At 37.2% G+C, this 20252-nt stretch overlaps 1 protein-coding gene across 1 annotated transcript in view; it reads right to left on the reverse strand.

Moving 5' to 3' along the window:
- Positions 1-20252, reverse strand: part of LOC124397165 (Na(+)/H(+) exchange regulatory cofactor NHE-RF2) — a 41017-nt gene that overhangs the window by 15721 nt on the left and 5044 nt on the right. The window lies entirely within an intron of this gene.

Consider the following 20252-nt stretch of genomic DNA (forward strand, 5'->3'; position numbering starts at 1 on the left):
ACCACGATCTGTAGGTATTTTTGTCGCTGCCACTTCCTACACACCCTTTAGTTTTTTTCCCCTGCGATCTGGAATGCTAAACTGTAAAGCCAAGAGCAAACAGCTCCCTTTGTCTCCCAGTATCTTGTACACAGTAGATTTATTTATAGCACATACGTACACTCATAGTACACATACACTCACAAACTGTGCAATCACTAAAATGAAAAATCCAGCATCACACCTTGCCAAGCGCACTAGACATGTTCAAGCTGCAAAGTCAGTGTGATAAGGAAATTTTGGACGGGTGTTAAAGACACACTCATCTTGAAAACATCTAATTTATCACAGGAAGCCTTACTAGACATGCACAACCTACTTAAGAATCATCATCATAAGGACAGGTCTGGGGTTACAACATCTTGGGTCATAAGCTTGAAATGCTCGCATACTGTGAGTGTCTTTACGGTTGTGTGTGTGCTAGAACTGTCTGTACTTCTGTTGTTATGATCACTGAGCATGTGAAACATTTCACTGAGTTTTTTTTCTATAAGCTTCTGCCACATGGGGTCTGACTCATATTTAGATGACGCATGACCAAACACAGCACTGAACAGCTTAAACCTTTCTAGGTGATAAATGACCTCCACTTTTATTACAAAATCATGATGTCACAGATTTATTTAGCAATAATACCAGTTGCCTATGCATTATTTTTTTTAAAGACAATAATGTGGCAAAAACATTTTCAGGTGTGCCACATTCCATAATGAAGTGCTTTTATTTCTTAAATTCTAACTTACTGCTACATCTACTGTTGGATTTAACCAAAAAATACTTATACATTTTCAATTAAATTCACCTATACACCTTTACAATTAATAAGACAAGGAGAGGCACAGGGGTTGGCTGTGTTGTCTTTGAACCCCCACTGCAGAACACAGAATAAGCTGAAGCCTTGGGGTGGAGGAGCTACAACAACAGAAGACCACATCAGGTTCCACTCCTTTCAGCCAAGAACAGGAATCTGAGGCTACAGTAGTTCACAGAATCACCAAAATGTAACAACTAAGGCTAATGTGGATGCTGAAAATGTTACAAACTGTACAGTTTCTGTACAATTGTGCCTACTGTAACCTCAGACTTTTCACCATTCTGATGGTTTTGGCCTGTATGTAAAAGATTTTTTGCACTGCGCTGATGCCAGATGACTGGCTGATTGTGTGTGGTGTATCTATGGTTGAGTACTTGTAAAACTTTGGATGGAAAAGGGTAAACAAACCTTTGCCAATGTGTGCAGAAATCACAAAAAGAAAAAAAGAATTATTTGCTGTGCTGCGGCACTGAGCAGACAAACACATCTGGCTTTTATTTAAATGGACTAAACATTGCATATGTAAAAAAAATAATAAAATACAATTCTGGATGAATCTGATGTTTTATGGGTTATTTTATATTAAACTCAAAGTATAAATCAGCAACTTCTAAGTCATGACCTAAACATGCAGCAGCCAGTTGCAAAGAAGCAGCTTGCATTGCACACATAGTTTACAAAAGTAGGTTATTAAAATTATATATATATATATATATATATATATATATATATATATATATATATATATATATATATATATATATATATAATGACAACTTTTATAAAGATTTCCTTTAACCAATGGCTTTTTCCCAAGTTGCATTTTCTTTCAATAAAGCAATCTAGAGCAGAGTGGACAAAAGACAAAGCATAAGACTGACAACAACCAAAGTTTTTCAAATCACTTGCATTTTCTTTCCTGGAGTTTGGCTAAAATGCTAGCACTGAGGTGTCCCAGACCACTAGGGATAGACAGTAAATAAAAAAACCCAGGATTTCCAGCATAGTGGCTCTACAAACCCCAACATGCATCAATGTCAATAGGAGAATCCTTCCCAGGAAACTAAGACAGATGGAAACAGGTTCATCAATCAAAGCATGTTAAATCCAATAATATGAGCAACTTATGAGCAAAAAAATCCATCTTAGATCCACATGCAGTAAAGCCTGTGGGGCCGCAGTAAGATAAACAAGAGAAAATCCACAGATGGTAGTCATTACGGCTCTGAGACGACAGAACTGGGTTCACCAGTGTGGTTGTTAACTTTACCCCACCATCCGTCTGTTTCCTCCTTAACATCTCCCAAAAGCGCCGTTTACACTCCCAGGTGTACTCATTTACAATTTATTTCTCAATGAAATACCTTTAAGGCACAGATATCCAGGGAAAGAGTAATAAAGGAGAAAAGTCCTCTTTTTTATTATTAGTCCATGACATGGCTCTAAAATGTTCAAATTAGACGAATAAAGCTAAAAGTTTTAAAACTAGTCCTAAAATTCAGGTTTCCTATTTCCTGAACTTGGGTTAGTGTCTATGTGAAGTCAGTGAGCATGTTCTTCCTGGCAGCTATGTAGTTTCCTTCAACTTCCCAAACAGAACATTTTTCCTAGTGAGACTATGCGCATGAGGACCTACTGTATGATGTACCTGAACTTCCATCCAGGGTGTTTACATCTTGTTTCTTGTTTTTCCAGAAAAGGCTCCAGATCAACCCTAATCCTAACCGAAGATAAAGCTTTTAAAATGTACTGAACATTAAAGCATGTGATCTCTTTTCTGTCAGATTTCTCAGGCACAGATTACTTTGCTATCGTTGGTATGTTAAGTATGACCTCTGCTGATGAATTATGACAAGTCAAGTAAGATAAGAACAGTGGTAACCTTTTCACCATATAACATGTTTTTGACATGATCAACCGCAGAACCACAGGGCCCTTTTTACCTTTACATTTATGCAATATCTTTGTATTGCTTAATCTTTGTGTGAGTGTGTGTGTGTGTCTGGAAGGAAGTACTGCTTAAAACTGAAACTCTACTCTTATGGAACAGAAAGGGATACTGTAACACTTAACAACATGTTAAAATAGTGACACGAAAACTGTGTAAGCCCTATGGTCAGATTGAATATACATAATGTAACTCACTTAATAAATAGGAAACTTCATTTAAAAGCTAAAGAAAATCATACACAACTCTATAAATACAGTGTCATGATATCTGCATAGATGCTATCTTACAAATATTAAACTTGATCTCACTGTACATAAGGGCCAGAGTAAATAAAAATACAAACCTGTCATTTCATAGGTAACGTCATGTAGCCCTATGAATACTGCCAGTGTCAGCCTTGTGATGTGTACATAACAATGTAAAGATATTAAGGTGCTTGGCACAACTGTTTCACTTACATACATACATACATACATACATACATACATACATACATGTAATTCATTCCCATGTTTTGGTTTGTGAGCTTTGACAGAAAATCTTATTTCAGACTGGGGTTAAAATCATTACTTTGGAGACAACGATCTGACCAAAGCCTTTTTTCCCTCTTACTCAGCAATAACTAAATAACTACAAACTGCTGAGAAACTGGAGATTTTGGAATCAAAATAATCTCCACACAGCCAGGAAAGGCAGGGGTGTACAATGTGTCAAAAACATTTTGGATTAAACATTAGCAACAAATCAGTGTTCCTAATGGGATAATACATTTAGAAAATGTTCCCCTTCCACACCCTCCGCCTGCTCTGTACCTCACCCATTCCCCCACTATGCTAGGGATGGGACATGAACACATTACAATAACTTCCTGCCACAATGAGCCATTGTGCAAGATGCTGTGAATTGGGAGTATTCAGTATATATTTTGTGGCATTGCTCTTTAGCTTATGAGTGCAAAACTGCTTATGGAATGTGTCTGAAATCTTTTCATTCCTTTCAATTTAACTCCTGGGATATGCAAAACAATAATGCTGTTCGAACACTTATGTGGATATTCTGTGATGAACAGTGTATAATGGAAGATAATTAAAATGAATAAAACACATTCGGTGACAGCTAACTCATGCTTATACCAAAGAGACTTTGTTACCAAATATAACATCAGCTAGACTCATGTTGCCTGTATTTAATGACAAAGTGTTACCACGTCAAGCAAGTTGTCATGTTTGTGAGACAAGCTATATTTTTGGCTTCTATAGCCTTAAGGGTGGAGAATCTTCTGCTGAATGGAAAAACAGGAGGTGTTGCAATAGATGCAGCTGTGACACTCAAGTGCTAGTTTTATCTGGCCCAGTTTAAACCGATCAGACAATCTGTCACACCTCCCAGACCAGCAGGTCTGCTTTTGTCTCTCAAAAGCATCCAAAGCAATGCAAAAGAATGCATAGAACTAGTTAACTGCTGATCATGACATGTAGACTGATCATGGCAGAAGTTAGCAGACAGAAGTCAGGGTGAGATTGAGTTGGTGGAGAAAATATGGCATTATATGTTATGTAATTATCATCATAAGAGTTTTTTATAATATCCTTCTATAAAGATATTAACTCTTTTATTCTTTAATTCATATATGTTAATAAAAATCCAAACATCAGGTATATAATTGGTATAAATTATGAGTGTCTTAAAATGAAAGCTTTTTAGGTTTTTCAGGCTTTTGTGCTCTCATTACCACAGAAAACATATTTTTATTACAAGCAATATATTTATATTCAGGTATAGCTCTAGCATTTATGTAATTCTTGAAATACATGCAACATAATTGAGCCAAGAATAAGAATTAAGCTGAATGCAACTGCCACATAGCACACTGACATTCAGGAGAGAGAGAGGCAGTAAGCACTTTATAAACCATCTTAAAATTATATCTAATTAATTGGCTATTGCTGAGTTTTTCGAAGATCTATTTATATACCTACAACATGGTTTAAAGTTGTATGTATTTCAAGCTGTTTCAATTTTACAATTAAAATGTATTGCTGTACTTTAGAATAAATATTGACACTGAGATCTGTCATTTGGGATTTGTAGTTTTTTAAACTCTCACCTCATACATCTTTATCAGTGGCTAAATGGCTGGTTGTTTCTTCTAGAAAAGAGAATCACAGTTGTTGAATTGTTGTAAGAAGCAAGAAATTAATTATTAAAAACTGATGACCAGCATAAACATTTCTTTAAAAATCTGCCAGAATAGTCTCTAACGTTTGATCAGTACTGCATTGTATATTAGACTACATATTTCTATGTAATTTTATCAAAACTATTAGAATGTGTTCTGCAGTTTGCACTGAACCACAATGATAATACAAGGAAGTGAATCTGGGAAACATCACCAAAAGCCAACCAAAAAATTCAATGCATCATAAATGGTCAAGTCCAGGAAAAACTTTAAAGTAGAACTTTAAAGATTCAGAAACCAAAGAAGAACAACAAACATAAAGGTTTGTACACACTGACCTTTTTTGCTATAGTGACAGACATATTTAGAGTTGGTGACTAAGGGCAATGCCACTAACTGAGAAACATATATGTATTCAGAACTGGGTTATGTAGCTGTGTAAGATGATTTATTTATTTTTGCTCCCCTTGCGCCCTGAACCAAATCACATGTAATGTAGTTTACACCTTCAAAGTTGTCAGAGGTTTTTTGAGTAGAGGTGTCAGAGATGGGGGTTTTCAATAGCATCTCTCTTACTGCCTTTAAACACAACCACTGAGAAGATGTGTAGAACAGGGACAGACAGAAAGTAAGAAAATAAAGAGCCAGATTGTAGATTGCAGAGTGTAAAACATTATACAAAACGACTTATAAAAAAAACGTATATTACCGATTTAAGATTGAAATATGCTCTCACATCCCACATCCCATTATTATGTTCTCTCCACTGGCATCTTGTAGATTTAGAACACTGATGGTTGCCTGCAAAGCCGCAAATGGATAAGTACCCATCTACCTCAGCGCACTTATCACATCCCAAACTACATCATGCTCATTTTCTAGCACTGCTTGACTGGTCCCACCATTTCTCAGGGTACAAGGAAGGCATGCATTATAATTTTTTTGGGGATTCTGGCACAGAGGTGGTGGGGACTCACTGGTTGTCCTAATACAATGTTTTAATACAAGACCAACCTCTTCCTGAAGTAAAATTACCTAAATTAGTGCGTTTCTAACTGTACCAAAAGCATTTTTAAACAAATGGTATTCTTACTCTGTGACCTACTATACCAGTTTCAGAATTTACCGTATTTACTGAAAGACTTCAAAGCAAATTTGTAAGTTGTACTTTACTGTACTTCAAGAATAAATGTAACTGATGCCTGCATTTTGTTGCAACAAATGACAATAGTAACACTGTAGATCTACATTGTGTGCTTGAACACTGTTGGTATGTCCCAAGGTCTAGATATGTAATCTGGTTTCATCAATGATACAATAAACGATGAATGAAAAGAATTGTTCATAGCTAATACCTGCAACTGGATAAAGAATTCAAGAAAGTTTTGTTAGTACGTAATGTGCTTGCTACAAAATTGCACTAATCCTGGCATACTGCCCCCGCTGACTAAGTATCGTTGTGTTCTGTACCCTGCAGTGCCATTGTCCTCAGTCGTGCCCTCTTTAGAATGTGCCCGGCCAATCAGAGGCCATCGTACATTATTTAAGGTCTGAATGATAGGCCTACAGTAGTTCAACCAAGCGTGTTATTGAGCGTGTGTATAAAAACACAATAGAGAGCAATCAGTTCAGACAAAAGAGAAAAGAAGCATGACCTGCAATTCATATCACCGCAACCAAGAACGACACGTCCAATTGTTTCGGAATGCACGACAATATAATATTGACACGGATTTACATGAATAATTAATTAATAAAGACCACACGTTAGGCATTACAGAATGACTATTCATTATGTTTTATGGTCAACAGGTTTCGCTTATATGGCATTATGAGCATCAAGCCATGTCTACTTATATCAACCTAATCCCAATAGCTGCAAAGAGAGCCAATGTATGAATCAAGTACAAGCACAAGGTTGAGCAAAAGAGCATATAAATACACTGGCACTGGGCACATGCTTGTAGGTTTTGGGAAAAATTTTCATTTTCCACAAGTATTCAGTTAATAAAACAAAATGAAATGTGGTTGCACTCAGAGGTCTGTGGTGTTTCATTTCCTGTTGTTCTGTTTGTGCCATGTGAACCGCATAAATGCTACATGGCCAAACAAGACCAACACAATCATTGAGCTGGAAGTGCATCTAAGCACCTCCTAAGCTTTTTCATATCAGCTTTCTGCCTAAAATCCCAGATGAGCCACAGAACACAAAGCTAAGCATACAGCACATACAACTCCATTTATGCTGACAGTATTGGCAACCTGGGCAGTATTCACCAATAACAACTTCACAGATGAGAAGAGGTGAGGAGAACCATAGAAAAAGTTTTTACAAAGAAACGAAGGAAAGGGAAATACAAGCAATACATCTACTATAACATCACAAAAAAACTTTCCATAAAATCTGCTAAAAGTCACAACTTTTCACAACTGGACAGGTTGCCTGTAACCAGAATTTATTCTTAACCTTTTTTAAAGCAACAATCAAAGAAGTCTTATTTATTGTTTTTGATAAACTACTAAAAATGAATTAATCTTAAACAAATGAATCTAAAAAGTGATGATCGACCTATCTATCTATCTATGTCTGTCTGTCTGTCTGTCTGTCTGTCTGTCTGTCTGTCTGTCTGTCTGTTGGTCGTCACAAGATAAAGTATTTTAAATGTTGCGATTAGATAAACTCTTTGCACTTTCCAAGCTAGTTTGTATGCCAGTCTCTGATGGAAACCAGATCCTTGAACACTTTATCATTTTGAAGCATGGTATATTCAGTGGTTTGAAGAAATGTCATCTTTTAAAGTTTTCAATCTCATATTTGCCAGTAGGATCTGGAAAGGTTTTGTGATTGGTTGTTTTCAGTGCTACTCAGACGACATTTTTCTGTGAATATCTTGGCCCTGGCCATGCTGGCTACTAGAGTACAACTGTGCAATATGATGAAAATTTCATTTCATGATAGAATTCATAGATATCATAAATAGACTTGTTAAGAGTAGTGTGTATCATGTAACAAAAGTGTATTATATACCATTTATTACAGTATCAATAGGATAGTGTAATATCACCCAGTCCTACACTAGAGATAAAAATTTATGACTTAAATTTATGACTTTGTAAAGTTTTCCGCAAACTATGACATCACTTTGAATATCTCACCACACTACTGAATTTGCCTACTGTTCTTTTCCCATTCATGAAGCCCTCTCACAGTCAGTGTACTCATCTTCATACCTAAAGTATCCTTTTAACATCAGTCCACAACCATCATGGTCTGTGTGGCTACACTAAATGGGATTCTTGTATATAATGCTTTAAACTTGTTTCTGCTATGTAACAAGATCCGAGATTCAAGATGGCGGCACGGCAGTAGCACGTAGCGGCTCTCCGGATCCAGAATGTTTCTTTTCGCATACTTTAATCCTTAGCACTGTGTTCTGTTATGTAGCTCTATGTTATATGATGTAGCGCTATGTTGTTTTATGTAGCACCAGGGTTCTGGTGAAACATTGTTTCATTTCACTGTGTACTGCGTCAGCTTTATATGGTTGAAATGACAATAAAAGCTTCTTGATTTGACATTAATTTTTTTTACTGTTCAACGCCTACTCTAAAGCCAGTTGCACTCCACTAACTCAGTGCTCAATAAACTCTGTTGATTAATCTAGGCCTGGGTATACACACCCACCAGGTGCATCCATCTGACACCAAACGGTCACAGAAACTGGAAGGAATGCAGCTACGGACCCTCTGATTTTTCACAGGATGTTTCTGAACATGTCTTTCTCAGTTAAAATATCCCATTTGTGCAGAAAGAATGCAGTAAAATATGCGTGAGAAAGGCTAACAGCTTTTAGAGTTCACAGAACAAATAATGAAACACACATTCACGTATGTGTTTAGTATGTAAGCCTTAGACAACTGATATATGGGTGCACATTCTTTCTGTAGGAGGTCGTGCTAAAGGACAATCCACATGTGCTAAGTTTAATGCACAAGGTAAATAAATAACATGCTCATCCCGGTTTCATTTGTCAGCTTAATTGGCAGGCAGACATCATGGGACATAACACATGCCATGCATCACACAGATAAGACGAGAACTTAAAAACATCGGTGTTTTTTTTCTGTTTCTGGCTTTGCTGTCTTATTTCTCAGCTGTTCAGTAGGTAAAGGTAAAGTATACAGTTCAAAATACAGTATTAGACTGAATTCAGCTGGAAATACCAGCTGGGTTCTATACATACTTTTTTTTTATAACTATCTTCTACTATAACTGATGTAACAGTACTTGTGCTTGTCTGTTTTGTTTGTTTTGTGTGTGTGTGTGTGTGTGTGTGTGTGTGTGTGTGTGTGTGTGTGTGTGTGTGTGTTAGGGACTGATGACACACAGGCAGATACACACCCCTGTTATCACTACAACGCACACATACACACGCGTGCCCCACGCTGCTTTACTGATCTCTAAGGTCAAAACCAGCCAATTTCACACACGTACTCACACGTATGCACCGGGGCCCCAGTTATGCCAACAGCACAGGTTTCATGTAACAGTCATGCAGAGTCTGACACAGGGCTTTCCGGAGCCCCCTGACCCTCACGCTAAAAACATAAAAAGGGGGAACAGGATGGACAGTGACAGAGTGAAAACACACACACACACACACACACGCACACACACACACACACACACACACACACACACACACACATTTACTATTGGATTATTAATAAGCTGTGTATATCCTGCTCTTTTCCTTGCTGATCTGATTTGAAGCATATGAATTACCATTTGGAGTTATCGTTCGAAGCTGTTTTAGAATTGGTTTGCTCTATAGCACATTAAGTGTAAATCAATTCATAGCAACTGACCACCTACTCACTTTTTTTTTTTTTTTTTCATTCTGTTTCACACTTCAGAAATCAGAACTGCCTTAAAAAAAAAATCCATCTGGAATCAACTACCATACAGTTTTAGAAGCCGCTGAGTCCATATTTTTTACCCATTCAAATATTTAATGTGAACAAAATGTGTAGCTCTTAAACTGTATCTGCATGATGTTGTGCTGCTACATGACTGACTGATAGGATACAAGTGTATTCCATTGACCTGAAATAGAGTCCCCTCTATGTCCCCTACTAAAACTTATGTATGTTTTAGTTGTATGTAGTGTTGCTGCTTTGCGATGGTTATATTAAAATCAAATCAGTTTACATAAATGCATGTACAAGGCTTGACAAAGTGTGCTGTTGTATTGCACCTTTCCGAAACCTTTCCAAAAACATTCCAAAACCAAATAAGTGTCTTGAAAAAGCATATTGCATCAATTGTCCAGAATTCACACACACACACACACACACACATACACAGTCCAACAAAACAGCTGGCTATTTGCTATTAGTACCAATATATTGTATATGCATTTGCATTGAGTCCAGCTACACTGAACTAAAAACCAAACTTACATAGTAGATTTGTAGAGCATGTTAAAAAACCTTTCCTTGAGGCTAGGCTGAAAATAGCAGACAGCTCGAGACTACAAGGTGGTGAATACAGCAAATAGAGTTTTTTTCTATGTGTGCTTACAGGTGGGCTGAATATCAAACACAACCATTGAGCATAATTTAAATAAAAGCAAAATGAGCAATATGGATGGTGGCAGAGAAGTAGATGTGAAGATTGTTATTGAGTACTGAATCTCAATGTGCATGATTGTGGTAAGTCATTTTGCTGCTCTCTCTCTCTCTCTCTCTCTCTCTCTCTCTCTCTCTCTCGCTCGCTCTCTCTCTCTGTCTCTCTCTCTCTCTCTCTCTCTCTCTCTCTCCCTCCCTCTCTCTGCTAGGCCCATGAGTGAGTGAGGGAGTGAGGGGGCAGTAAAGACTCCCTTGGTGTGAATAAAGCCTACGCTGCTTGACCTGTGTAGTTACATCACAGCCAATTTGGAGAAGCTGTACAAGTGTTTGCAATGGCTCATTCCCAGACAGGCAGGGAAGAAGTTAAAGATGACGATGAAATTTGATCAGCACTTGTGTTGAAACAGAGACTGAACTGGGAAAGAACCAGATGTTTTCTAACTTTTTTGAGGGGTAAAGCAAGACCAAGAAGAAATGGACGAATTGCTCAATAACAACAATACAGCTGAGAGAGAGTGTATGTATTACCCCAGCTGCAAATACAACACACTAAATTTTGGCACTGAAAAATGCAACCAGTGGGAAGCTCATATCCTATTTTCTCCCATGTGCTCAAGGCTCTGATTGGAGCCAGGCCTGGCTAATGTTAAGCAGAAGATGTATTGAGATGGTCAATCTGAGGGTTAATGAGGGGAAGACATGTCCAACACTGGCTGTCAACGAAGCGGTCAGAGATAACACAACCTGCCCCTTGAACTGTCTCCTTCCAACCCCCTGCTGTCCAACCTCCTATATACACAACAGGCACAAACAGATACCCTCCTCAGCCAATGCCCCACAAACGCCCCACAGAGCAGCACATCTGGACACAACACAGCTGCCTTTCAGTTCTAGGGCTGGAGAACAACAATAGGAAGCAAGTCTTTAACAGCATTTAAATGTAGTGTAGAGAGACTGCATAGAGTGGTTTGTGTCCTGTTTGCATTACATGAGAAACTCCAGTAAAGTTGACCAAACTATATAGCACCTCTTGTGGAACTGTTTCTAACAGGTCGGGCAGGGAACATTATAAAATATTCCACAAACATGATTAGTCTTTAGAAATCTGTAATAATATGATTTAACATTTACAAGGTCTTCATCTTACTGGCACATCTGTATTTGCAGGGTTCTCTTCATTATGCAATATGAAAATTTAAAGTAATATCATGACACTATGAAGTGCTGCAGTATACCTCCCAAACGTATTAGCAAAAGATATCTTTCTCTTATTAACATACAAATCCAGCTGCAAACCATAAAGCCAATGCAGTGCAGAGTGTACAACAATTAAAAACAAAAACAAAGCCTGATTAGCAGGCATCTTAATATTTCTCAAGCAGTGCTGAGATGGAAAACACATGGCAGGAAGAAAAATAATTCGAAGAAGTTGTGAACAACAACAACAACAGACATAGCCACATAAGTAGTGCGTGAGAAATGATTCAGGCTCAATGACTGTTTAGCATGATGCATTGTTCAAAGATATGAACTGGTTCATACTGTATTTACTGTCATGTTTATATGGCAGGGTTTCAGACACAGACACACACACACACGCATATATTTGTCAAAAATAAATAGAATCATAAATAACCTTTATAAAACGTTACCCTAAACCTTAAATCAGACCTTAGAAGCATTTTCTCTGCACACAATAAGTTCCATATTGGATTCTTATGGTGTCACAGTTATCTAACCTTGGTGAATAATAGGATGGTTACCACACTGTTGATGTTTGCATTAATATTTTTACTCCAGTGGTTCTCATTACTTCTGTGCTCCGCATTGACTCCCTAAAAATGTGGAAAACTGTTTAATCTGGAATCAAACTACAGCAACTTCTGTTTCACAGACTGCACTGAAAACCACTGGCTGTGGAAGTCACTACTGTTGTACACATGGTGCTGGCTCTCCTGACACTCTATGCATGTTCTTAACACTATCACATGATGGATGAGAAGCTGAATACGCTGAAGGACAATGTTAGGAACATTACTAAAATAAACAACTTATTTGACTGAGGGATTTTTTTTTCTTGCAGCCTCAATATGCCAGTTTTCCTTGTAGTCTCTCCTGCTTCAGAACAAGATGATATAATAAATGAAAAATACTGGAAATGTAAGAGATTTCTTTGTTTTTTGTTATATACTGAATATAGAAGGAAGAACATTTAGACTTAAATAAAAAAACACTTTTTTTTTCTAATTTCCATCAGAGACATATATTTTAAAGAATCGAATATTACAATGTAACAGATTTTTTTTTCACATTTATAGATATTTTTGATAAGTGTCAGAACATTACACCACTACATGAAACACATATTAGGGCTGTAACGGTAGATGTATTCATACCAAAAGTATACAATACAGAGCTTTCGGTTTGGTACACATGTACCATATGCAATCAGTATTACGTGCGGAACATTTCTGAGTTCCCTCATGGACGTATTAAGTAGCAGACCGCAAGTTTGTTTAGTCTCCACCTCGCACTTTGAGTGAATTTTTTTATTATTATTAAACTTGAAAATACACAGCAATGCCAGGGGTATAAAAAGAAACTAATTAGCGCCGTACCTGAAATAAGATTTGTTTTGCACATGCATGAAAACGCTAGATTCCATAGCCCTAGCGATAGCCGCTAGCCACTTCCTGGTTAGCGGCTAACGCTAGCACTATGGATTCATTAGCGTTTTATGTCCAACTAGGCAGAAGGCCTGGTCAGCAGCCACTTTACAAATGCTCTGCAAAAAACTAGACTAAACACTAATTTTGTTTATGACAAATCAGTTTAGACCAGCACAAAGCATGCTGACTGCATGTGCAAAACTAGATAGACCATGTTATTTGCAGCAAAAATAACAGCTTTTGTCTTTCTGCTAGTTTTGATAGTCAGCCAGTGATTAGCAAACAAACTAGCAATTGTAATAATAGTTCAAATTGATACAAATAAAAATAATTCAAGTAAAATGATCTTTTTAGGGGATGTTTTCTTCACCTCCTTGTCATGATTAATTTGGAGAACATTGGCCGCAGGACTGTGCCGTTACAGAGCATTTATTATTAGCTTATTAAACTGGGTTGTAAATGTGCTCTGTTACTTTTATCACCTACATCAAAGTTCTTTTAAAGCCATAACATCATGTAATAGAATGAAATTGTGCATGTGTGTTAGTGAATGGTAAGTGGTAACATGTCTAGAGGCTGCCCTGAGCATCAACAAGGTCATGTTAGTTCTAGACAATTTCAGATACAACACAGGTTCAATGACCTCACCTTTGTATATGAGGCATGTTTAGATCAGCACAAAGACACAACTTTGTTTACACAGATGTGTGGAGGTGAACTGTGAAGGATAAGGACTCTTTACAGTCTTAAGCTTTAAGAGAATTTAGCAAATCTAACAAAACAAGCTTCAGCAAAACTAGCAAATGTCTCCAGATCTTGAGAATATTCTTTAAAACTCTCAGCACAAAATTGTGTGTTAATGCATAAGTTCTCTTACCAGGCTTGCTCCCAACACCTCCTCAGTCCTATATAGCACAGACCAGATGTGTGCATGTGAGTGAGAGGGGTCAAGTGTGGGTGTAGGAGAGCATGCACAAAACCAATACTTTGAAGGCCTACAATTGGAAATGAAATGAGACAAGAAAGAAGAGGAATGTATATAATGTGTAGTACTCAGACTAAGATTAATACTAAAATTCAAATCCATTTTAAAGGAATCTTCCCCTTTTTTCCCCAATTTGGCCACCAGCTCCAACCAGCCAACCAGTTCTCTCCATAAAAATCCAGGGTGATGTCTAGCACATGCTTTCTCTGAGACACATGAAGCCACCTTTTTGAAATGCTACTCATGCTTTACACACTTGGATGTGTAATCAAGATGACCTCCCAGGGAAAGGGTCAATGTTATTTCTTTGCTGTGCCACTCAAAAACCCTATGTGAATTATTTTATTTGTTATAAAGAACATAGCAAAAGTTTATTTAAAATAACAATGCAAACAGGATAGCAGAATGAAGCTATATGAAGCTCACCATAGGATTATGTGCTTTTGAACATCCCATTCTAAATTTAGTACCTTTTTGCTTTTATAATAACCTCTACTAGATTTTGAAGTGTAGTTGTGGAGATTTATGCTCATTTAGCCACAAGGGCATTAGTGAACAGTGTTACATTTTAAACTTTGTTAGAATAAAGTAATTATATAATTGTATCCTTTCCCTAGTCATGTATTATTACATTATGAGAGCTACAATTTTTAGTCATTTATGTTTCCAGGAAAAAAAAACCCATATGACTGGACACACTGGAAATTTTACTCAAAATCATAAATCAGATCAAATCCATTTCTTAATGGTAAATTCATTGCAGATAGCAGAGCAAAGAGCAAACGTAATAAACTAGGTTGTATTTTGAAAGATGAGAAAATGACAAAAGTGCTGTCAATATGCTGTCCAGTCCCAAACAAAAAATATTTTTGCTGGGATTATTACTTACTACAAGCTGTCCTGTGGATGTAATTTAAAGCTGTTGATCAGATGTTCACAAAGAATAAGCGGGTCACATGCCATTTTTCCCGAATGACATCACTGTCATAAGTGCATGACGGGTTGTCAAACACAGGAATCTGTATCAGCCCAAATACTGCTTCATCACAACTCCTCAGGCAGACTCATTAAAACAACAATACATGCTATTTATTTGCTGGCATGCATAAACAAGGTTGTTTGCCTGCTGCTGTTCGTGAAAAACAAAATGTATTATCTACTGAATGCAGAGAACTACAACTGTATTTTTGGACTGTGAAGAGAGAATCATCAGGATGAGATGAAAACTGACTGTGAGTAAGCCTTTTTCTTTCTGATGTCTGATGCACATGACCAAAGCTTTCACTGCAATTATCTTTAGATAGTACAACCATCAAAACAGTCTCCAGGTACAACTAGAAACTTTTCTGTGGTGCAAATGCAATACTTCAGTGTTTTTCATCAGAGAACAAAAAGAAGAAAGATCAGAGTTAAAGCAACAAGGTAGTGCACAAAAATTGACAGCTGGACCAGCTGGGGGAAAAAAAATCAAACCTCAACAAAGTTGCCAGTGGAAAGACACGCCACCACAACAATCCAAACATCCAGTTCACATCATACAACCAAATGCAGCTAGGAATTTAAGAGACAAGACTAGTCCCTATCTTCTCTCTTTATTTTTTACCTCTGAGCTCTAACTGTCAGGTTTGTTTTTACTTAAACTTTCATCTAACTTTGGTTCACTTTGATCAATAACAATATATGATAGTAACTATTGTGTAGTAAACACACTGATTAAATAACTATCCATTCATACAAGCATAACAATTTTAAGGTCATGTTTGGAAAAAAAAGTCTAAGCTTATTGTCACTTATTATTAGGATATAAAAGGTACATATAGCGTTTATGACCCAAACTGTAATCAGACATACACTATATGGAAACAATTTGTGGACACCTGACCATATGACTCATACGTGGTTTTTGAACATCGTATTCCATATTTATACCCAGATGAGTTTGGGTTCCCTCTTGAGTCTGGTTCCTCTCAAGGTTTCTTCCTTATGCCATCTCAGGGAGTTTTTCCATGCCACAGTCGCCACTGGCTTTCTCATTAGGGACAAACTTACACTTATAAAGAACATCTTATTCGTTTTTATCACCACATTATCTGTGTATAGCTGCTTTGAGACAATGTTCATTGTTAAAATCACTATACAAATTAAAATGAATTGAATTGAATCCCCATTTCCTGTTATAATAACCTACACTCCTCTGGAAAGATGTTCTGCTAGATTTTGGAGAGTACTTGTGGGGATTTGTACTCATTTAGCCACAAGTGCGTTAGTAAAGCCAGGTAGTGATGTAGGGTGATGAGACCTGGGGTGCAGTCAGCATTCCGATTCATCCCAAATGTGTTCAATAAGAATGAGGTCAGAGCTCAACCACAGGATCACTTACGATCTTCCACTCCATGTAAACACTATGTAAACCATATCTTCATTAAACTCGCTTTGTGCAGAGGTACACTGTCATGCTGAAACAGGTTTGGGTCTCCTAGTTCAAGTGAAGGGAACATGTAATGGTAATACATCCAAAGATATACAATTATTGTTCACAAGTTTTAATCTCTGTGGGGACAGTTTAAGAAGAAGCACATATAGCTGGAAAAGACATATGGCTGAATTCTTTTATCCACATAGTATATAACTATATATGTACTTATTCATTGGTGAGGCATGCATACATGCTTTACATTATGCTCAGCTGACACTTGTATCTCAAGTAATTCCAGTTCAAATTCTCAAGAATCGGTTCTTCAAATAGCTCCAGAACACTAATTATGAAAACAGCCTAAAACAGCATTTTTACCCAGATGTTTACTCTTTTGGTGAACTGTTACCAGGTAGATTTGGTCATGGTTTATGCAACTTTAATGTTTTTTTTATTTGTTGCTGGTCAACTGGTAAAAAAAAAATCTTAAGCGTATTTGTATCTCTTTATGCTGGGATTGACTTAAATGTAATTTTTGGATAAGAAGTCTTCAGTGTTAAGGGATTATGTAATAGATCAGCCTTCCTCCACCTGCTGCTCCTTCAGACTAAAGAAGCCTCAATAATTAGAGATAATCTAATGTAGGGAAAGCACCTGCTGCCTGGAACAGGGTGAGTGTGTGGAGGTTTGACGTGTCATTTCACGTGTCATGTGACAGACGATAAGAATGGCTTGTGCTGTTCCGTATGGTGAGAAAGTGACACTCAACACTCAAACAGAGACTCAAGGGGCCAAAGCGGCACAGGGCTACGCTGCATGCAGCCAGTCAGAGGACAGAAGACTGAGAAACTGGCCAGGGTTCGAACAAAAAGATTGCTGTTGAGAAAACACCTCCTCAAGCACACATGGGGTCAAATTCAGTTTAGGGTTATGAAGAAGTCAGAAGATGTACCTAGTTTACCATTCACTTAAAAAAACAAATACATTTCACCTAATTTATTTTACTAAGCTCTAAGAACTAAGGACATCACACTCATTGTAACTCACTGTAGCCAGAACCCCATTCACACACACATTCTCACTACTCTTTCACACCTATGTGTAATTTGGACTAGCCAATTCACATATTTGTCTAATTTCTTGATAAGTGGGAAATAAAATTACTGCTCCAACCCAATAAATACAAATATTATGTACATGTTCATATTGCTTGGTCTCAAAAGTGGTGCAAAAAGAATTGTCAAAATGTAATTTCATATTTTTACACATTATATGGTTGTATTGTACATTTTCACCAAAATAGGACATTGGTTTTCTAAAACACAGAACACACTTTTTAGTTCAATAAACCCACTCACAAATCAGCAGGAGAATAAACAGTGAAAGAATGCGACAGAAAGGAAATAACCCACAGTGGAATGGTGGTGTCATATATCTATTCTCCCTTACTGACAGGCAAACTAGTCATGAGGCCACAGGGAGTGTGTGAGCACACACACACGCGCGCACACACACACACACACACACACACACAGACTTACAGATACATACACTCCAAATCAGCTCTGCCAATGTTGCTTTGTTAGCTTCCATTGGAGCCAATGTCATTCAATAACTAGTGTGCACTTTGAGGCCCCAAGCTCCAATCCCTCTCTAAGACAGGAAGTGCTGGAATGCTCGGTAACAGAATGAGTCCAGCAACCATGGCAACGATTAGCCAGCATACATTTTTTAACATTGTCTTAAGCATCATGAAGCTCTTAAAAATTATCCTGAAGTAATATTGAAATGGACCAATAAATCTCACCTGAGTAGGTCTGAACCCAACTGAGGATATCATTTTTAACTCTCTCTTTAAAATTACTAGTGGAACACAGCCAATGCTCACAGGATGAGACTGATGTTCTTCCAAGGGACACAGAGTCCCAAACTGAGGGGGCCTGGCACTACTTCCACAAGATCTTCCTAACAGCTTTGTTCAAAAAGACAAGCGTCCATCATCAGAGCGATTCACTGTGGCCTAGATTTCCTCCATGACTTCCTTTATACAAAAAAAAATTTATTCACAATAAAATCAGTGTACTGTAAAAGCTCTAATGATGCAGTGTGAGTTCAAAAGCACAGAATAGGAGTCTTTTTTGGTCAAGGATTTTGGTCATTAGTGGTAGTTTTATTGGGCTTGGACCGAGACCTGTGCTGTGCTTTACGACTGGTTTATAACCACCATTGCAAGTGGAACCAACTATGGCTCCAATGCTCACTGTAAAACAATGTGCATGTTGAATTTATATAGTCTTGCAGATGAAAATACTTTACCTTTAATCCCTCCCAATGGTCTCCTCTTCTCTGACTCAAGAGGCCCTGAACATTAGAGCTTTAAATGTTCTCCACACTAAAATGTATATATCTTCCTGTCGGTACAAGAACTTAAGTTATGTGCACTGGAAAACAACTTTTGCATTAAACTACCTGAATTGGCACAACAGTTCTGTATGTTAGGATTCAATGTAACTTTTCATTCTGATATTACTGGCAGATAATCTCTGAAAGCATAGTCACATCACAAATGAATTAGTGTAATAGTCCTGGTCCATATAAAAAGTCCTCCCTGCCTCTCACCAAAACCACGTGGAGCATACCAGTTGAAGTTGATTCGACTTGGCGGCCTTTGTCCTGCTAATCCATTCTCTCTGGCAAAACTATGGTTTGAGTTAAACTGTGTTGCACATGCACAACTATTTTGGCTGTGTTTAGAAGTGATCCTTCGTATCAGATAAAGAAGACAATTTTTTAGCTGTTTCCAGACATAAGGTTTTATATAATACTTCTTGAACTGACCATAAATGAATCTATAATAAGAAAGTGGTACTGTACTATATGCAGTCAAGAATCTGATGCTGTTTTATCTTATTAACTTCATAATTAAAAGAAAAGAGATATTGTGGGGAAAAATGAATGTTTATATCTGGGAAAAATCTGGGAACAGGAATTACTTTTGAACAGATGATTCACAACATAGCTAAAAATGTAAAAGGTTGTACAAACTTTACTAATGAAATAAATTAGCAATTAGCAATGTTTGTTGTAAAAGAGTAGTAAAAAACTCCAATGCATGCTATTTTAGTAAAATAATTAACTTCAAATTGGTACCACTCTTGTGTTGACCCTTTTAACAGCACAGTATGCTCCTTACATTTCAACACTACTTTATTCTTCTCTACTCACTGTGTTTGATGGCTTGACAACCATTGAGCAAAAATCCAGCTTTGCAGTGGATTCTTAACTCTTGTCCTAAATTGATTCCTTAGATATAAAGATAGATATGTACAGAGAGATAATGCACTGTCATATCTCCTGAGTAGCTTTTACAGAAATACTTCTCAAATGTAAAATTGGGGTGCAACAGTAAATAGAGAAAAATTACAAAGTTTGCTGATGGTTGGCCTGCAATACTATATATACTATATTCCTAAAAGTATTGGTTCACCTGATCATAAGTATGGTGTGTGATTTTTTAACATTGTATTCCACATTTAGTCCCAATTTGCTCATATAATTCCCTCTCCTCTTC

The sequence above is a fragment of the Silurus meridionalis genome, chromosome 14 (genome assembly GCF_014805685.1).
Source record: "Silurus meridionalis isolate SWU-2019-XX chromosome 14, ASM1480568v1, whole genome shotgun sequence".
Taxonomy (NCBI): Eukaryota; Metazoa; Chordata; class Actinopteri; order Siluriformes; family Siluridae; genus Silurus; species Silurus meridionalis.